We start from the raw sequence: 19,900 nt of genomic DNA, 5'->3' as shown, positions 1-19,900 counted from the left end.
CAATACATAACTTTCCTGGCTCTCTCATGCCATGATTTAAATGCCTGCATTTGCTGTTGATTGGGAACATCAGGAAGAACTGGTTCTTCTTCATTTCCTGCAACAAATTCCCAATATCCTTTTCCCATAAGGAAATTCGTCATTCTAAACTTCCATGCTTGGAAGTTGTTCTTGTCAAGCTTTTCAGTGACAATCTGTGAAAGAGAATCAGATGCCATTACAGAAGACTGCAAAAAATTCTGTCACTGCAAAAACCACAGCTTCACCCTCACAAGGGAAAATCTGCAAACCTGGCGAAAGTGGTATTTGACCACACAGTCACTTCCTAGTGACGATTTTGCATAAACAGGAACCAATGATGATTCTGAAACTCCCAATGTCTCTGCGCACAAGCATACGATGCAATTTCTACAGTAACTTTTCACCGACCTGTAGAACAGTGGTCGCACAGCATAAAATAGGGTCTTTTCCTGAGTGCGTGCAGAAAACTTTCGCCTTCAAAACAGGCCCCGAAATGGCCTCAAATCAAAAAAACAAGGTCGCCAAGGGCTAAAGCCCTTGTCCGCAGCATATACTGCCCTCTTGCTTCACCGCGAAGGGCGTCTCAACCTGAGACAATGCACTCCTGCACTTTCCGGCTGTGCTACCTGCAGAGATCTGCTCCCAAAACAGAAAATGAAAGCAACATTGCTCCTCTTACCAGAACACCGCGAGCTTGGCTTGCTTTCTTGAGCTCCTTACCACGAACAAGGCTCTGATACCATGTCAAGATTGTGGGAGAGAAGGAAGGAGTCTCACTTGTAGCTTTCTTGCTTGCACAATGGGGGAATACACACAAGGGTGGAGGCTGAAAACAGTTTTCCTCTTCTTAGTTGTGTAAGCCAAAAGAACTCAAGTACAAAGAAATAGAAGAACCCTAGATATGGGTCTCAAACCAAACTCAACTAACTAAGGTGGCATACTAACTGAGCCACGAACTAGAGTAGATAAGGATAGCTATCATGTAGCTATTATTCAGGGGCGGTGTACCAACCGCATCTGCAACTGACAAGTCGGTGACATAAATGCACAACGGTCACCCTGGCGTATCACGAGTGGAGCTCGATATCTCAACAGAGCACACACAATGTAGGTGCTGTCCAGAATGATATATAACAGCCTTATTGTACTATCTCATATATATGAATAAAGAATATGGGCGGTTAGTGTACATGGCCAGGCCCAAGGGCCTTTTACCCCAATAGCTTGGATAGAGCTCAGTTAAATCAATTTTGAAGGGATTCATTACCTTTAATATAGTTTGGATAACAAGCTGTTAATAAGCTTTATGCATTTGAAGTCTACAAAGGTGCCAAGGCTGGAAGTCTCTATTTCTTGTTTGTATCTAGGTCTCTTGACCATGATTTGGCACCTTGAGTAAAAATAAGACATATGACATGTATCTTTATGGCATTGTTTCTTGGACACATATCCTTAAAAGGAATAAAAATGCTTACTCATTTGATGTATCTTTCACCTCTACAATTATTTTGATTCTTGTGACCATTGCTCTTTATGAAGGTAGACATGTAGTTCTCATAAGAAGTCTGGCATTACACACATGGACGAGTCGCGGGATCTTGTGCATTCTAACGTATGTGGTCCCATGCCATGTGAATCATTGGGTGGCACGAAGTACTTTGTTACGTATATTGATTATCATTCATGTGTCTAGGCATATCCTATTAAGTAGAAATTGGATATTTTTACTCAAGGTATCAAGGCTAGAAGCCTCTATTCCTTATTTCTGCCATGCACCTAAGGACAAATGCAATAAGCTGGATTCAAAGTCAATGAAATGCATCTTTCTTGGTTCTAGGGATGTAGGCAAGATGGGCTAACGTCTATGGAATCTGCATGCTCAGAAGGTCATCCACAACCATGATGTTGTTTTCCATGAGGAGAAGATGCATAAGCAATCTGAGCAGGTAGTTAAGATACGCAAGGTAATCTTTCTTCTAATGTGCTACTTACTTATGAGGAGGCCATATACAGAGGTGATAGTCATTCTTGGGAGAGGGCCATGCAATTTGAGTTTAATTCACTATAAAAAAACCACACATGGGATTTGGTTCCTTTACCTAGTGGAAAACATGCATTGCCATGCCAGTGTATAAGGCTAGATTTGTTGCTAGGGGTTTTAAGCAAGAGCATGGTTTTGAATTTGATGAAGTATTTTCTCCTATATTCAATATGACTACCCTATACTTGATTTTGGCCTCGATTGCATAGGTGGATTTGGTCTTTATTCGGTGGATGTGAAAATGGATTTTGTATATGGGGACTTGCATGAGAACATCTATATGCAATAGCTTAAGGGTTTTATGGAAAAGGGCAAGGAATACCTAGTGTGCAAGTTGAGAAAGAGCCTTTACAGCCTTGAGTAGGCACTTAGAGAATGGTACCATAAGTTTGATAATTTCATGTATTCATAGGGATGTACTTACAGTAGATATGTTGATGGCTAGGAGAGCTCATGATGAGCTAGATGCTTTGAAGACTTAATTCAAGAAGAGCTTTGAGACAAAGGACATGGGGTAGGCCTCACATTTTCTTGGTATGCACATAATGTGCAATCACTCTAAGGGGCTCCTTTACGTGCCACAACAGGTGTACATACAAAAGGTGCTTGAGTGCATCCATCACTATCACTTTACTCTTTATTCTTTCAATGACTATTGAATAAGGGAAGACCAGTGTCACACATTGTGACTATTGGAGTTCCCATATATATATATATATATATATATATCCATCGACCGTAGCTTGCATCTTTCTTACTTCTACTTGCTTGTGCTTCCACTTAGGGTTAACCCTTCAATCCTAGCAATAGACTATAGGGCACCCCAAACACACACTTTCATAGATTAAATATGAAACAATATTCTTAATACCTCTTAAAACATTTTTAAAGTACACTGAGCTATAGATCACGAGTTGCAGTGGTAGCTCCCAGATCATCTATAAACACCTTAAGCTCCTTTGGTGAAATATCAACAAAAGTCTTATCGCGATGTCCTCTACCAAGATCTTGGGGCATTATACAAACCAAAGGACATGACACGATATGCAGAAGTACCAAAGACCTTAATAAACATCATTTTTAGCTTGACTTCTTTAGCTATGGCCATTTGATTGTAGCTAACAAAAACATTCCATGAAAGAATCTATCTCTTACCTACCAACTAATCAAGATCTAATTGATAAAGGGCAAAGGATAATAATCATCGACAGTTTTCTTATTGAGCTTCTTAAAATCCACACAAAAGTGGATTTAATTGTTATTCTATTTTCTTATTACTATCAAATGAGTACCATTTAGTACATTCCATGGGAAAGATTAATTAGGCCTTTCATAAACGCATCAGTTTCTCAAATAGAGGCTCTCTTAACTCAAAATGCATTCATCTGACCTTCTATCTCATCGACTTACTCCCTTATTTTAATGGGATTATGTGCATGACAAGAGTGGGGGGAAACCCCTTCAGCTCATTGTAGCTCTAAATGTCCTTAAACTTTGGTAGGAGTTTCATGTAGTCAAGTGTTTTTGCAAAAACTAAAAATCCTTGGAAAAACTATAGATTGGTTGGGATTAGTTGTTTACGTGATTGCTTGTTTTGTTATTTTGTAGTTGAATTTTTTTGTGTTTGTCTTGCTTAAGGATTATTTTTGTCATTTTGTTTAGGTATTTTGAGTGTGAAAACTTGATAGCCTTGGTCAAGATTGGTGTTTCCTTGAGAGATTGGAGTTGAAGTTTGTTGGTAGTTACTGAACATTGTGAAACATGTATATTTCTTGCTAATACTCTTGCACATCATCATAGGGATTATGGTTCACAAGAACTTCACATTGCACTTGTCTAATGCATTCCACTCGGGTGTTGTCTCTTGATTTTATCAAATACTTCCATGCCATGGGTTGGGATGATGCACGTTTTGCACCATCATTAAGCACTAGCATGGCATGATGCTCACTGCAGCTATACACAGTAAATTTGAGATGCACTCACACTTTCATTGTGCATGCACTGTTCTTTGCATGCACAAGAGTTGGGATATTCATCACCAAGTTAGGAATCTTTGGAAGAGTGGGAAAGGTGGTTGGGTGAGTTTGAGGGTTGTGAAGGACACCGCCAGTTATGAGATGGCCTATTTTCTTGGTCAACATCATGAGGACCATTATTTTGTTGAGAGATTATGAGACTTGGGAGGATGGAGTGGAGTACAACATTTCCTTGCTAAGTGATGAGAGGTGCAGTTAAGAATTTAATCTAATCAAGGAATTGTGCTTGCATTTTGCATGACACATGAGCACATGTAGATAAGCTAATCACTATTTTTCTAGTGCGTTCATCTTTTCATGTAAGCATCACTTGTTTGATTGTATGGCATGGATTTGACATTGTATATTTTCCCAAATCATGAAGGATTGAGTACAAAGTTTATTCTTCAATAGCATATTTCTACTAGGTCACATTGCATGAAATAGAAAGCAAGAGGACAAAAGGAGATTATCATCAAGAGAGCAATTGCAAATGTTAGGAGTAAAGGGAGGCATTTCGAAACATCAAAGTTCTTTGGTATTAAGGAGGAGGAGCTCATCATAAACTCAAATTTTAATGTTATTAGGAGATTTTTAAATCAGGATTGCAGAATGTTGATTGCTAGCACCTACAAAGGGAGTTGTTCTGCCACAAACCTTTGTAGCTTATGATCAAGGTTATGATGTCTTTCTTTGCAACTTTCTAGGTCTTGTTTCTAGGAACATGTAGAAAAAAAATATCTCTACTCAAAGGGGTTCAATAGCAACTCAAGACTAGACTTGATTCTAGTGGCATTATTAGTCTTGTAGTGTCCATAATGCAAAAGGTTTGTAGACAGTGTTTTGGGAATTGCAAAAGAGTCATTGAGAGCTTTTAGCCAAGTGTCATTAAGCAACATTATCAAATTGATCAATGGATTCAACGTGGAAAGGCAAGACATGTTTTAAAGATGACAAAGAGCTAGTTAAGAAATTTGCGAAGAAGATTAGAAAGATGCATGGGAATCTATGTTATTGCATAGAGGAATTACGAGACTAGTGTGCAAAAGGTTGAGAAGATGTTTTTCTTTTGAAGAGCCCATCTTGAAGAGGAGAGCTTTGATGAGCTAATTTGCAACTATATAATACGGTTTGGTCTACTTAAGTCAGTGCGTATTATAGATTTTTTTGGCAGAGAGTATGGACAAATGGAAGATATGATTTAAAGGTGGTTGAACCTCAGGGACTTTTGAATCATTGGAGTTTTGGTTCCATGGTTCAGTTTGAAATTCAGCATGGTTCAGAATCTGTCATAAAGATTGTTTGATATAGGTGCTAGATTTTGATAAGAAGACGGCCATCACTATCCACATAGAGGTCGTAGAAGTTTGGTGGTTACTTCTATGGTGTAGTAGTCTGATCTAATACATACGTATAATCATCATGATGTCGGCATCAAATACGAATGTGGTTGGCGGCGAAGAAAAGATTAGGAATAAATGTTTTTTCCTAAAGATTTATAAAAATTTAAAATAATTGAAACGCTCTTTTTTCACAATGTTGAAAATATAATAAAGCTTTAAACGATTGAAAAGTTTTCAAGCTTTTCAAAAAGCACAACAAAACGTGTGAGAAACCAAAAACTTATATAAAGAGGAGACGACGAAGCATTAAGGGCCATGCCCTTCCCTTGGTATGCAAACTTGTATCCTGTGAGAGGTGAGTGAAAGGTCACACACGTGTGAGGAGACTTGTCATGTTAGAAGAAGTGTTCGAAAAATGAATGTCGAAGGGTTGAAGTATTATAACAATCTCAAAGAGGCACAAAGAGCTTGTTTTTTCAAACTCAAATTTTAATGTTTTGATGATGTCGATGCTCTACCTTGTGTTTGATTTTGGAGTATTTGTGGCTACAAGAGGCATTATTGGTTGTTTGTGTTTGTGAGTTAGTCGTGTTGTGTATGTCAAAAGTAGAAAATTTTCATTTATGTTGTCCTTTGACAAAGTCAATTCCATAAATGGCACTCCTTAATGTCTCGTTTTTGGGTTGTGAATGAGGCTTGTCTTCAATCACTAGTCTACTCAATAACACGATCCTTTCATTCATCTTTAGATAACATAGTGCCAACTTTAATTAGGTAGGGATCATCATAAAGTCCCAATATCTAATTATACCACATTAGCATTGTGAATTTGATCATTTGTCTAAATTTTTATGATTTATTTGTATTTTATTGTATTGTGTGTGTGTGTGTTCCTAAAAAGCCATATTTATCAAAATTGATTAGTGATTGCCATGAAAATAGAGAACTTAATCATATTCATTCCATAGAAACACAACAAATCATCACATAAATAAATCATGTGCAAAATATAAGCCCTTATGTCTAAAAATCTCAAATATTGTAGCACATATATATAAATAATGACTCCCAAGGCCTTGCTGATGCTATGAATAGCCACTAATGCAATTGGGAAGCCTTCATTATGCTTTAGGATATCACTCTAATAACTGCTTTTTATCATTCATGTGTCTCTCCCTTTTGATTCCCCATCCGCCTTCTCTCATGTGAGCTGCACTTGTGGCTATAGAGGAGGAGAGAGAAAGATTGAATTTGCAAATTTCTAAATCCTTCATTTCATGATACATGAGAAATGGTAAAAAATTGCTCATCATGATGACACCTACTACAAGCTCCCTCAAAATTGGGCATACCCTTTTGTATTTGGACCATTGCTTTGACTGTTTTTGCTGCTCACAACCATTCCCCAAATGAATTAATGTGTTTTATCAAGAATTTTAGCTCCAAACATGCACAAGTTTATACAAATTCCATTATTTGACACTTTTTGCTACTCACAACATTGAGGTCTTTAATCTTCATTTGTGGACTTTAAATCTTAAAAAACTGCTTCCACATCCCACAAATATAACTCGAATTTTACTCTTTAAAATCTCCTCTCATTGGCAACCATGGGATAGGTGACCCAGCCCATTGAATTCACAAACATATCCTACTAAAAGAAAACATGATGTAAAAGCCTACTGATAGAAAGAAATACATATACTAAAATTGATAGACGGAGAGGGAGAGAGTAGGATCCAAATCATATATGAATTCTACTTCTTGCATTTGAGAGAGTTATTACCTATAACTCCCTCTCCATGCAATCCCCAATTTCTATAGCATAGCAAGAGGGGGGGATAAAGAGAGGGATTCCTTGGGACTCTCCACTTGGGCTTGGATGCAAGAATAACTTAGTTTATTAGAACTAATGGCCAATGTGACCCCCTTTCTAACTTCATAGTTGTAAGTGATGGTCATAGATGCTTGAAAGCTTTACCATTGTCTCAAACTATGGCATGTTGACAATAATGTGAGCCAGCTTTGGGTGTCTTAGCTTATCAAAGTGTGTTTCAGTTATATGGGGTTTCAAAAAAACAAAGGATATCCTAAGCTCTTTTTTAAGTCCATTGGTGCCTCTCCTTAGAAGCTAGATTTTGGCATGCAATCCTAGCATGTATGGCTAGATGGAAGGGGAAATTTGCACTTTAACTCTATGTAGAAAGAAGAATTATATTGTCAAATTGGCCTCATCGAGTCTGTGTTTAGGGGGTGCACCTTATAGAACACGTAAGATACCACATGAGTTAAAGGAAATGATATTTTATTTAGTAAAATTTATAGGATTATATTTACAAAAGAGTTTTTAAATTACAATTTGAAAAAAAAGTGTAAGTTTGGTAAAGTAAAAGGGGTTATTTTATGGCCTTATAGCATGTAAAGAAAGGGCATTTCTTAACATTCTTTGAATGTGCGTTATATAGATGATTTCTTATAAGTGCACACCCCCAAGGTTTGTGAATGATGTTTTGTTCAAGTGTAATGACTAAAAATGACACCTCAAAGAATATAGTAGTCAACACATGCACTGAACAAAGAGGAAAGAGTGATCATCGAAAGATAAATGTTAGAAAACATAAAAGAGAGATAAGCATAGGGCTCTCTCTCTATCTCTATCTCTCTCTCTTACTCACACAATAGAGGGGGATGCAATCATATATATATGTAGAGATAGGTGTTATCTCTAGCTCCCTCTCTGTGCAACTTCAAATTTGTATCATGGACAAAGGGACATGGAGAGGGTAAGATCAAAATCATTTTTGAATCCTACTTCTTATTGCGTCTGAGAGAGGTATTACCTATAACTCCCTCTCCATGTGACTCCCAAATTCCACTGCACACAGAGAGAGAGAGAGAGAGAGAGAGAGAGAGAGAGAGAGAGGCATTACATGCATTCGTGGCATTTATAGGCCCACTCATTAGCTATTTTTTATTAGAGTAGTTCTATTCTGGAAAAAATACAAGTCAATAAAAGGTCAGTTTGACAGGTTTGGTACTCCTATAATTGTTTTGGGGCTTAAGTTCAGTAGATCTTCGTTTGAGTTTGATAGATCTTTCTTTAAAAAAAAAAACCTAAAGTTGTATTAATAGAGAGAAGAAAACATATAGAGTTGGACTTTATACAGGTAGGGTAAGGCGGCCAACTATAGAACACCTAAGAATGTTTGGTGGGGATTTCACATGTTTTTTTATAGATTTGAATATAAATTTAGGAGGTAAAGGTACACTCGTGAGTCAGTATTGTAATATTTTTTAGCAAATCAATGAGTGACACCTAAGCAAGATTCTCAGCATATTTGTGCTTTTTGGCACCCGTTTCGCAATGGGCTCCCTTACCGTCGTCAATATCAAGAGATATTGGATGTAATGGAACGTCGTTAGGTGTGTCACTAAGGGATGGTGTACATAGATATGTAATAGAAATTTACAGTTTCCTTGAAAGCAAAAAAAGATTTTTAAAATTTTTAGACGACAAACACCGGCTCCGAAGACAAGCAACATTCCCCAACGATAACCGTTGGAGAAACAAGAAAACCCTCACGTGCCCAGGTCCCCTCTGTCCTTCTCTCCGCGGAGGATCCTGCTCTCTCTTTCTTCGAGGGTACGAATCATAGTAACATAATATTAGCGACAGGCATTCCGATTATCGTCGTCTGTCGTAAGCCGTCTGTCTGCCTGCTCTTCCTTATTTTCCATTTCCAACCTCGTATGTTTTCCTGCCGTCTCTGACGTTCTCTCTCTCTCTCTCTCTCTCCCTGCCTTCATTCCCATAATTGGAGAACTGAACAGCTTTGCAGCCTTCTCCTCCGTCCGGCAGAGCAAGATACGGTACACAGCTCGTCTCTGCTCCCCTTCCTGTTAATTTTACCCAATAAAGAAACCAAAGGCATCTCTGATTGACTGAAAACCTTGAGATAACCATAGTTCGTGTAAGTTGTGATTATAATTTTCACACGTTGTTACACAGGCTTAAAAGAAAACAGGGGAGCTTTCTACCTTGAGAGTCTGCACTTGCAATTGGGAAGTTCTCAGTACTCCAGCGCTTGCATTTTAGTAACTGACACCTACAATAGTGACTTCACAAGGCATGCATGCATGCATTTGCCAACGGAAGATGCTCGTGAATAGAGCATTTTTCTTTAAGATTTGCCCTTACCATCAATCAGTAACGTGCTTTGAAGTCTGGAAAGTTGTGAGTGTGGAATTTTCTGCCTTAAGTGTCAGAAAGAACTCCCTAGTGTCTTTGACTATACAACCTTGCATCGCCGTGTCGACTCTTTGCTTTATGATACATATGCATGTATGGCCATGAATATCAGGTAGACACATCTCGTGCCTTAAACAGTGTGCTCATTCTTATGTTTTGGTTCCTATGTTTTGGTGGGCCGAGAATTCAACTGTGGTGATTACACGGGATGTGGTATAGATCAGCCCATGAGCCCTTGAGTCCTCTTAACAGAAGTCCTGACCTGCCGTGGCCTTTAAAGCTGCGTTCACAACTAGTCGCCTAGTGACCCAAGATCACTGGTGGCCAATGCTACAAGCGCCATCCTGGATGTTGAAGAATATGAATGATTGCTGCCTCAACAGTTGCCTCAAGAACAAAGTTGGAAAAGTGAGTGAACCAACTCCCATGTGGAGCTGGTTCTTCCACTTGACTAGGTACTTGGGATAAAGTCAATTGGGGTTTCCCTCTAGTGAAGAACCAATTCGGCTACTTGTATTGGAATATAAGGAGCAGTGTCCTCCACATGTGTAACTTTCCACATGTGTAACTTTCTTGATTAGAACTAATCTGTTTACCTTGTCTCACCCTTCTTTCAAATTGTTATCTAACACTTCTTTCAAATTGCATACATGCTAGATAACATGAGGTGAATCCAATTAGTAGGGTACGTTGCTTATCTTCTTGGTGGTTTAGAGTGGTCCGCAATACCTTGAAGGTAACATATAACCCTTGTGGTGTGCATCTTTGGAACCTTCGAGCACACCTACATGTTAGAGCTCTCAAGAGTGCAGCACTTTTTAGTATGAGCCAGCATGATCCTAGGTAATTTTAATGCTTGCCTTTGCAATCACTAATGTTTTTTGGTTAGATATCATGTAAGAAGTCAACCGCGGATGCATTTTCAATACTCTCCATCATAAAGCAATTGTTGGTTGCACCCATTACTATGTATCAATATGGACCGACTATAGTGCTTCACCATCTTGACCTTGCATGAGAGCGATAGTCTCACTTGATTGTGGTTTGCAATTGTAATTGACGTAAAAGTCTTGATCATGAGAAAGTCAAGTTGGTAGAATATTGGCGATTGCTTGTGAGTTTGCCACAACTAGTTCTCAAGTTAGATGATGATTGATTAGGTCATTTTGTATCTTAACTTCATGTTCTCAAGTAGTAGGTCAGCTTCATGTTCTCAAGTAGTAGGGCTTGTAGGGAGAAACATAGAGTGTGTACAGCAAACACTGAGAAGAGAAGAGAAACTCAGATGAACAAGATTATGAATGAATGAAATAATAAAGTGAATTTGACACAAGGATGTCGAAGCACGAAAGATGCCTTGGAGTAGGAATACTGTCGAAGAGGCCTTTGAGTCTGCAAATGTAGGGATGATGAGGTGTTGTCTAGAGTAGGGAGACTACCGTCGAAGAGGAGACTTTGAATCTGTAACGCAGGGATGAAGATTGGTACTTGGAGCAGGGAGACACCCAAAGAAGCCTTTGTATTTGCAAGCGTAGGCTTGATGAGCTGACACCAACTGCTAGGAGTGATGCCAAGTGTGGTGGAAGAGCGAGAAACTAAAAATGCAAGTGTCAATAACCTCGATGCTGACACTTGGTGGAGGAGCAAGTCGCCAGCTTTGTGAAGAAGATCCTAGAAGCGGCAAATGCAAATGGAGGGATCCTCCTAATTGCTAAACACAAGGTATAGAGGCTGCAAATGTGATGCCAGGATAGAGAGGATGATGGCAGTTGTCAGGAGTGTCCACAAGTTGCAAATGCATTTAAATCAAGGGATTGTGTGGATGACACCACAAGTGTGGAGGTTGATGCCAAGATGGAGGAAGCTGACACCAAGTTGGGGATGCTGATGCTAGGCTAGGATGAGCTGTTGCTAGGAGGGAGAAGTTGACGCTAGTAGGATGGGCTCCAAACACAAACTTGATGCTGAGGAGACAGGGCGTCTGAAGAAGATGATGGAAGAAGAGGAGAGACAGAGATGATCAAGGAGGATAGGTTGGATGGTAACAACTATTTACTCTGGTTCTTCATGATGAAGAATGTGCTGATTGCGATGAATCTTTGGGATTATGTTAGCGGTGAAGAAATTAGGTCTAGAGTTGTGGCTCCTGCTACTCCTCCAGGAGGACGTGGACAATGGGCAGCTTAGCCTGTTCAGCCTGCTCCAGCTCAGCCACTTCCCTTGAGATTAGCAGTACAAAAGGCATGGGATATACGGGATGCACAGGCTTTGTCACTGATTGTATTGGCAGTTCAGCAGTCTAGAATCCCTCACATTCGGTTTGCAGCTTCTTCACGAGAAGCATGGCTGACCTTGGAGTAGATGTTTGTTGGAAAGAATGAGATCCGCATCTCTTTCTTGAAGAAAGAGCTTGAGACAGTGAAGATGGATGAGGGTGATTCTATGCAAGATCACCTAAGTAAAATTCAAGACTTGCGTGAGTAGCTTATGAATGTCGATGAGTATTTACTCAGATGCACAGATGATATCTACTACTGTGAATTCATTGCCGCCCTCATACTTGGCCTTTCATATGGTCTTGAACCTAACCATGAGGATTGCCCCATGGCCACTTACTTTTCTTCAGTTGGTCAATTTGCTCTTAGAGGGCAGACACGAAAGAACAATGGTATGGATGTTATAGCCTCTGAGCAGGCTTTTATGGCACGGTAGAAGGGCAAGGGCAGCCAAGCAAAGAATGCTCCGCAGAGCTCTGGGACTTCAGGCACTTTTCAGGGCAATAAAAAACAAGGGGGCACGCAAGCCAAGAAGGGCAAGTGCACCTATTGCAAGAAGCCAAGCCACTACATCACTGAGTGTAGAAAGCGCATAGCCAAGAAGAAGGAGTCAGGGATGTCTGTCTTTGATGCACCTTCCAGTGCTACTGAGTCAGCGTCCTTTGTTGTAGACAGGGACTATATTTTTTACAAATGCAGTTATGACTCTTCTTGGGCTGATAGAGCATTTAGCTCTATTGAGGATCCAGACACATGGTTTTTTGACAGTAGTGCATCTAGGCATATCACATCTCGCAAAGATTTGTTTGCTTCTGTTATTGTAGCCCCTGTTGGCAAGTCTGTACAGTGTGCCAACAATTCATCATACCCTGTTAGAGGTATTGGGAAGATTATGCTGACAGCTACCATTGATGGCTCTATTCTCTGCTTATAGGATGCCTTGTTTGTGCTAGGTATAAAGAAGAATTTGCCATCTATTTCTTCCTTGGCACAGTGTGGATTGTAGGTCACCTTTGATGATGATAGATGCATGGTGAGAGATAAGGAACACATAACTTTGGTTTTGACTAGCACTCTATGTCATGGGTTATATGAGTTGGATGCTCTTTCAGTTGATCGGTCGGCTATTTAGCGTCCGCTCTTACTCTTGCTATGTTACAGGCGGAGTTATGACATGCTTGCATGGGGCATGTAAACTATGATAGCTTGATGCTTTTGGAGCGTACACAGATACTTGATGGTTTACCTCTCTTGGAGAGACCTCCTGAGCACTTATGCGAGGGATGTATTTTGGGAAAAATACATCGTTTTTTGTTTCCCCATGATGTTGCTTTTAGAGCCATTGCCAGGTTATAGATTGTGTACTCAGATGTATGTGGCCCTATGCAGACAAAGTCATTGGGTGGCTATTACTATTTCTTTACTTTTATTGATGACTTCACTCGCTTTTGGTAGGTCTACTCTTTAGTGAAAAAGTTAGAAGTGTATAATGCATTTTTGGCTTTTCTAGCACTTGTTGAAAACCAATCTGGTTGTAGGGTGAAGACTCTCCATTTGGACCGAGGGGGGGAATACATGTCCTCTATGCTGAATTCTTTTTTGAAGCAAAAGGGCATTGTTTATTAGTATACTACTGCTTATACTCCATAGCAAAATGGGATTGCAGAGAGGAAGAATCAGTGTGTGCTTGCCATGTCTTGAATAGATGCCCCACCAAGGCATTAAAGAATATGATGCCGTTTGAGGCTTGGAACAACTGGAAATCTTCTGTTGGGCATTTTCGTACTTTTGGGTGTCTTGCATATGCACACATTCCCAAGGTACTTAGGAAGAAGTTGGATAACAAGGTTGCCAAATGCATTTTTGTGGGGTAGAGCAGTGAGAGCAAAGAATATAGATTATATGATCCTGTCTCTAAAAAGGTATTTGTCAGTAGGGATGTGGTTTTCGATGAAAAGTCAAAATTATCCCTTGTTGGTTTTGATACATATCAAGCTGCCAATAATGTATTTGAAGGGTTGGTGTCCTTTTCATTTGGTGATACAGCTGGAGGTTCAGCATGTGAACTTAATGTCCAGCCAACTGCTCCATTGGGTAAAGCAGAAAATCAGCCCATGGCTGATCTGAATATTCAGCAAGAGCTCGTACATAGTTAGGAGGCTAGACAAATGCCTAGATGGTATTTACAGACTATGAAAGATAGTCATTTAGATGCTCTTATTGCTGGTCGTACTAGAAGGCAAGTTCGTATGCATGATGGTGCACATACCATGGAGTTTGTTATGGCAGCACATTCAGTTAATGATGAGGAGCCTGAATGTTTTGAGGGTGCACAACATAGTGTGCATTATTGGATGGTAGCAATGCAAGCTAAGTTTGATTCCATCATAAAGAATTAAATATGGGATTTAGTGTCTTTGCCTATTGGGAAGAAAGCCATTGGAACAAAATGGGTCTACAAGTTGAAAAGGAATGTAGATGGATTCATTGATAAATATAAAGCCAGGCTTGTGGCCAAGGGCTATGCATAGGAGAAAGGCATTGACTATGCAGAGACATTTGCTCCTACCTCCCGCATGACTACCATTAGGTCTATGGTTGCTTTGGCTGCCCATTATGGATGGTCTGTGCATTAACTAGATATAAAGATTGCATTTTTACATGGGGACCTTCAAGAAGAAGTGTATGTACAACAACCCATTGGTTTTGTAGTTGAGGGATCCAAACACTTGGTTTGTAAGCTGAAAAAGACTTTGTATGGCTTGAAACAAGCTTATCGAGCTTGATATGCAAAGATTGATGCCTTTTTACTTAGTCAAGGGTTCATAAAGAGCTCATCAGAGTCTACCCTTTACGTATGTAAAGTGGGGGGATCCTTGCTGGTCACATGTCTATATGTTGATGATCTTCTGCTTACAGGGACACAGGTTGATTAGATTTCAACATTCAAACAAAATTTATAGTAAACTTTTGAGATGTCAAATTTGGTGCCTTTATACTATTACTTGAGCATTCAGTTCATTCATGATGCTAGAGTCATTGGTTTATCATAGTCGAGATACATTGGTAAACTTGAGAGGTTTGGCTTACAGGATTGCAAGCCAGTCTGTACACCAATGGAACCTAGACTAAAGTTGTCATTGCATGATGACAGTGACTTGTTTGATATCCACACTTATGCTCCAACAGTTGGATGCCTTGTCTACCTATGCAACACTAGGCCGGACATACAGTTTGCAGTTTCAGCCTTGAGTGCATCAGTCAATTATGTCACATTGGCAAGCTGTCAAGCGTGTTTTCTGTTACTTGCAAGGTACTAGGACTCTTGGATTGCTTTATGCCAAGGGGGGACCACTGCACTTACATGCTTACAATGATTTTGATTGGGCCGGTGATCATAATTCTCGTTACTCCACTAGTGGCAATTGTTTCTTTCGTGGCTCATCTTGCATCTCTTGGCTTAGAAAGAAACAATCAACTGTTGCCACATCGTCATGTAAAGCTGAATACAAGGCAGCTTTCACTACCACAGTTGAATGCGTATGGCTTAGACGCTTGCTAGTTGATTCAGACGTATCTACCATGGAGCCTACTCCTTTGTTCACTGACAGTCAGAGTGCCATTGCAGTGGCATGGAACCTAGTGTTTCATGCACACGAAGCGCATTGAGATCCATTATCACTAGGTTCCATGCCATTGCAGTGGCATGGAACCCAGTGTTTCATGCACACACGAAGCACATTGAGATTCATTATCACTTTGTCAGAGAGAGGCTACATGTAGGAGATATCAGCCTTGTCTATTGTCCTACCACCAGTAATGTGGTAGACATCTTCACCAAAGCTCTTTCTCGTGACAAATTTGAAGCATTTCGCAATGCTTTAAATTTGATCTCCTTTGGTGGATGACCCTTGTATTTTGATCACTCTTCACTCTAGGGGGGTTTGTGTCGGTGATCTTCAGTAGGATACTGGGGCACTTTTTACTCTTTGTACGGGAGGTTTTCTCCCCCAAATTTATTCCCTTTGTTTTATGTGCTTGTGTTACACAGTTTTGGGCACTTATTGTGTTTCACACACTTCGGGTGTGAACACCCTCTTACAACCCTAAGGTTTTAAGGGTTGTACTTTGTACTTGCACCTTACACTTCAGATTATTGCATTGGGTGTCGTGCTCTCACACTCTATACTGTCTACTCCACTCTCAGCTGAGCTTCGATCTCTTCCTGTTCTCACAAATTTGAATGATACAATGAGGTGCCTTGAATCTACATGTCTCAGGGACCGGGGCAAAGGTGGTTTAAAGAATGGTGTTGGAGTGTGTCATACTCATGATGGATCTTGAAATGCACATCGGTGATGATGTTGATGGCAGCAAAGGGAGCAGTATGCAGTCTGATAGCTGAGGTGGATGATGTTGACAGCAGCAATCAACAAGTCATCTACAATCTGGACGATGATGTCCAACAGAACAACACATCAAATGAGGTAGAAAACAGGTTGCTTGATGATGGGACAGTAGAGCAGCCTGCTAAAAAGGCACCAATAGAGGCTCTGATTGATGATGTGGTAGGTTGGGTGGCAGAGCAAAATGTCATCTGAATGATTGGCGATGTCCTCTGTCTGAGTGGCAACAACTCATGAAAGCGACAATGGTTGCAAGATGGAGTATGGGCAGCAGTGTGAGGAGAGATGGCTGTAGGTTTAAGGTAATGATAGTGATCAGAATGGGATGAAGGGATTCCCACAAATGACTTTATTTATAGGTAGTTTGCATAAATTGCTTCTTGGAGTTGTTTTAAGGAGACATAATTTGGGGATTAATGCACAAAAATTTAGATTATTGCAAACCCTAATTGTAAAGAAAGCACAGGGAAACCTAAGACCACTTTGATACTATGTAAAGAAATAGTAAGGTTTGCAATGGAGATGACAAGCTATACAATAAACATTGATAGTAAATGAACTCAGAAACACAGAGATGAATGAAATCAGGAATCATATACAGGGCCCTTGGCCCTCATGTCTCTAGGACCAGGGCTGAGGTGTGAGTCACGGAGCTTGGCATTGATGAAGTGATTCAAGATGATTGTATTGTCTTGGCTGATCAGTGGTAGCACCTGTGAAGGAATTTGCAATGTGGAGGGAGCAAAACACAGTCCTTGGGCAGGACGACGTTGAAGAAGGCACCATATACAGGTGGACATGTTAGAGGCTCATCCCTTGGATGTGTCAATTGATGGGTAGTGCATAGTTGGATAGTAATGTTGACCAGTTGGACAGCATTTGTGACCAGTCGGCCATGTTTTATTATTTTATTTATGTGAGCAACAGGTCAATCTAGTTTAAAGGTCTGACCTGGCTGTTTTCATCGTGTATTTACTGCCTGTTTGTGTGCTTTGTCAGTATATAGACTGTCAGTGAGAGATTGTTGGTCTGTGTGAGGTTCTCTCAGAGATATGCGCACATGCAAGTGCGCACACACTCTTGTACAAATTCTGCCCTGATTATTCAGTAGTCTCTCTCCTGGGAGCTGCACATGAGGGGAGAAGAGCAAGAAATACCCTACCATCTAGAGCTACCTTGACAAATCCAAATTGTCGACATGCATAAAGCTTTGGAAGCAATCCGGGAAATGTGCAAAATCCAGGACCATGACTTTGAAAATGTGAAAGAAATTATGACAGCTATGTGTGATGAAGCAATGCTGCAATTAAGGGAGGAAATGCTCATATAAATGGAAGAATGAAATATATGAGGACATAAAAGCACATTCTACCTCATGGAAGGAAGACATTGAGTCTTGTCTTTGGGAGAGAAACACAATGATTGAGGAGGTTAAACAAGAAGTAAACGCCCACGAAGACCGACTTGACCTCTTTAAGAAAAGAGGAAGGGGAGATTACGGAGTAACATTCCCAAAAAGATGCAAACATAATTTAATGAGCTGAAAATGCACATGGAGAAGAAATCAACATATGGGACAGCAATTGCAAAGAAGGCTCAAGATGATGTGGCAGAAAACTCTAAATGGATTGAGGTGGTGGGGAAGGGCCCACCCAACAAAGAAGAGTTTGTAAATGTTATACTAGAGGAGGAGAAAAGGAAAACTCCAGCCTTGATGTCAGTGTAGTGGGGTGGAAAGAGCACAGTCCACTAGACTAGATGATGCAAAAAGTTTGTGTGGGAAACTAGGGGTCCTTGACACCTATATTGTTTAGAGTGCGTGGCAAATTTTAAAGGACCCAACCAAAGATCGATGCCTAATCCTCAAATTTACTGGTCTTGACACACAGAGAGGTTCTCTCTCCAAAAGGAAGGCCCTCAAAGGGGAGAAGATCTACCTTGAGGATGACCTCACCCCAATAGAAGTAGCCCATCGACGAGAGTGCATACCTTGGGTCATGGAGGCTTGTAAGGTGAGCAAATGAGCAGTTTACGAAGGTCGGGTCATCATCATAGAGAGACGCCCATGAAGTAGCCCATCGACGAGAGTGCATACCATGGGTCATAGAGGCTTGCAAGGTGAGCAAATGAGCAGTTTACGAAGAAGGTTGGGTCATCATCATAGAGAGACGCCCATGATAGGGTGTGGCCTATGAGACACACTTGAGGTTCGCAGAGTGCATGCCACGGATCATGGAGGCCTGCAAGGTGGGCAATTGGGTAGTTTACTCAGTTGGGTCATCATCATAGAGATGCCCATGATGGGGTGCAATGTTTGGGTGTTGGAGGTCGAAGGCCTTAACTATAGGGGTTGAGGTAAGAAGGTTGCAAAGAGTAAAGATAGAAAAGATTAAGAAGATCGATTGGTTATGGAATTCCGGAATCCAAACACATTGAATGAAGCTAAATCAAAGCTCTTTGATTAATGACATGTACATCAGTTCAAGATCAATGCGTGCATTGCAAGTACTAGTAAACCCTTAATGGGATGATTGTGGTACCCTGATGACATTGATCAATTCATTGCTGTACATAGGCTCCAAAATCCATGTTTTAATCATGTAACTATATAGCAAAGTGTTGCATTTATCATTTGGACAAAATACCATGTGGTAGAAAGCATAAGACCCTAACAAAACCTTGTATGGGCCATTAAATACAACTTGACCCTTTTTATGACAATTTATTACAGCAGCATAAAAAGCCCTCTTTGCTGCTCGAAATCCACTCTAAACTGTAGTTTTGATAGTACCCAATCTGTCACTAGTGATAGAGAGCAGGATTCCTTCAATAGATGCCTTCAGAAGAAAGTTTGAAACTCTTAAACATCATGGAAAGCATGCTGGCCTGTTTTACCCTATTATTCCCTGTCATATTCAGCCCATAAACATCACAAGAAACTTAGCTCTTGCTGTCCCAGTGCATCCAAAGCAAGTCCATGTATATACATCATGCCTTTGTCTCATGCAAACAAGCAATAGTCTTCACCTCTGAATTTTTATTACAGCAATATAGATGCTGCTGTATACCTTGTTCTGATTGTCAATTTCAGCCCCAAAACATCCACAAAGGCTTCCACTTGATGCCTCGAGTCTTAGGCGATGTTTGGGGGTGTATCTAGGAGTGCCTTCAGCCCCAAAGCCTCATAATCTTTGACAAGATAGGAGAAGAAAGTTGTCTACTGCTGTAATGCCCTGTTCTGGACAGCAAAGGCACTTCACAGATCAGTTTTAAAAAGCCCTCTTCCAAGTTCCTTCCCATAAGATTTAATGGCTCCCCTTTGTGCCCTGCCTTGAGAGCTTCCTTTGGAGCACAAGATGCATGCATCTCTCCTCCCCTGCTTCACCATGTTTGATCAACAAGAAGGATGAAAATTTGCGCCAGTTTTTCCTTCTTTAGTCATTGGACAATCCACTTTTGATCGGTAGCCCACAACTCATCCCTTTTCACGTTGTGGCATGTCTTCAATCCTGTTCTCCTACTTTTGACCTTACTGGACAGCCGTTG

General features: G+C 40.4%; 1 protein-coding gene across 4 annotated transcripts in view; it reads left to right on the top strand.

The window, feature by feature from the left end:
- The first annotated feature begins 8,953 nt into the window (after positions 1 to 8,953).
- LOC148024405 (flowering locus K homology domain-like) overlaps positions 8,954 to 19,900 on the top strand; it is a 47,654-nt gene continuing 36,707 nt past the window's right edge. Inside the window, exons 1-2 of one of the 4 annotated variants that reach the window (XM_087694055.1) lie at positions 8,976 to 9,123; positions 9,255 to 9,293. The gene's annotated coding sequence lies outside the window, so the exon portion shown is untranslated. Of the gene's footprint in view, positions 9,294 to 19,900 lie in introns of all 4 variants that reach the window. The other 3 variants (XM_087694056.1, XM_087694057.1, XM_087694054.1) reach the window with 3 other exon arrangements.

The sequence above is a fragment of the Lygodium microphyllum genome, chromosome 15 (genome assembly GCF_053477565.2).
Source record: "Lygodium microphyllum isolate KBCC chromosome 15, Lygodium_microphyllum_v1.1.10, whole genome shotgun sequence".
Classification (NCBI taxonomy): Eukaryota; Viridiplantae; Streptophyta; class Polypodiopsida; order Schizaeales; family Lygodiaceae; genus Lygodium; species Lygodium microphyllum.
Note: the sequence above shows the minus strand (reverse complement) of the source record. Positions and strands in the feature narration are given on the sequence as shown.